Source organism: Dipodomys spectabilis, unplaced genomic scaffold (genome assembly GCF_019054845.1).
Source record: "Dipodomys spectabilis isolate Male_0828 unplaced genomic scaffold, ASM1905484v1 ptg000217l, whole genome shotgun sequence".
Taxonomy (NCBI): Eukaryota; Metazoa; Chordata; class Mammalia; order Rodentia; family Heteromyidae; genus Dipodomys; species Dipodomys spectabilis.
Window position 1 is genome coordinate 115,291 of NW_024870894.1, and position 1,805 is coordinate 117,095.

Consider the following 1,805-nt stretch of genomic DNA (forward strand, 5'->3'; position numbering starts at 1 on the left):
CAGTCTGACATCATTGACTGGTCCTCTCCTCATAACTTTGACATGATGCCCTTGTGATACATAGGCCCTTTGTGATCTCATAATGCTTTTGACTTCATATTTCAGTTATGACATGTGATATTAGAAATGAACTCTTATATGAAAATTATGTCATCACTCTATCAGATATCATGAGCATTGTGTCACATTTTGATATCACATACCTGGTGGGAGTTAATTATGTTTGGGCCAAGGCATGACTTTGTATATCTCACATTCCCATTCTGAATTCATATTCTAATTGAGAGTTAATGAAAATTGAAGTCCAGCATGCAATTGTGACATCATAAACCTATTGTGACCTCATGACTTTTATGGCATCACCAACTAATTATGACATCAAAATATTATTATGACTTGATATGTGACCTCATATTGCCCTTGTGATATCAGTGTTCCTTGGGTTTTGTAAACCTATTATGACATAACATTTTACAAAATTTGTGGCCTTTGAGATTATTAACTTTTGAACTCGTCTACTTATGATGCATAAAGCACAAGAAAATCCAATGAGACACATTGAAGATAACTTTACACTAGAAATGGGCATGCGTTTACCTTGTTCTGTGCTGTGCACTCAGTGACAAGCCAGCCCCAACCACCAAATCTCAGACCTCCAATGGGCAGCCCCGCACATAGTTAATTGGTCTGCAAACCACCAACCCCCCAAATTATCATCTCCAAAGCTCCAAACTTCAATAGGTAAGGCTTTTCCCTTTTCCCTTACTCCCTTCTTCTTTATAGACCTTTACTTCATTTCCCTTTTTCCTTTTCATCACTTCCTTCTTCTCTTTAAGACTATCCACAGGCTTACACTTCTCTAACCTGGTGGCCAATTGATATCCTTCCCCTCCTGCTCTCCCACAAATTCCTCTTCTCCCAGGTTTTTCCCTTCCTACTGTCACACCACTTCCTTCCTTCCAGGTCTTGCCTTGATTTTCTCCAATTCCATTGCTCGGACCATGAAGCCTATATATAAGTTGAACCCCTCCATCACTCCAGTGCGTCTCCTGCCTAACAGTTTTCAACCATCCCTTCACAAACTGCCCATTACCCAATCACTTCTTCACAGATCGTCATGTGAGCACAACACACTACCCGCTCCAGCAGCATGCCCTGTCCCCTTTGGTGGCATGCCCCATGCACTCCAGTGGGCCATGACATGTGGCCACATTGGTTAGTGGGCCCTGCTGGTTATTTGGGCCCCACTGCTTTATACATCCCCCACTGGTTTTCATGTCGATTCAAATCCTGATTCCTTCTTACCAAATCCTAAAAATTCCCTTCTCTCCTCCCAATGAACAGGCTTAAATTGTAAACTTAATAGAAAGCAAGTAAATTATAGAAACACACTAGTTAGCACTAATTAACACTTAGTAAGCCTTATCCTTAAGGGATCCTTTGAGTGTCTCTGAAGAGTCAATCTTGCAGCCTTCTCTGTATATTGGTTCACTGCTGTTTTCACTTGAGACTGATGATCTAATATTGTTTTCCTACTAATTTAATAGCCGACAGTGAAATTAGCACCACCAAGTAAGGTCCTTGCCACCTCGGTTCCAATTCAGGAGCATGATACATTTTTACCCACACCAGCTGTCCAGACAAGAAAGAATGGGTAGAGTTTCTTTTTTAAACTCTACTTCTTAGTTTATTTCACTTACTTGAGGTCTAGCTTTTGAATTTATTTCTGAAGTGAGACTTGCTATAGAATAAACTACATTACTCCCCACAAAGAAATTTTCCTTCCAACTGGATTTAATTTCTTA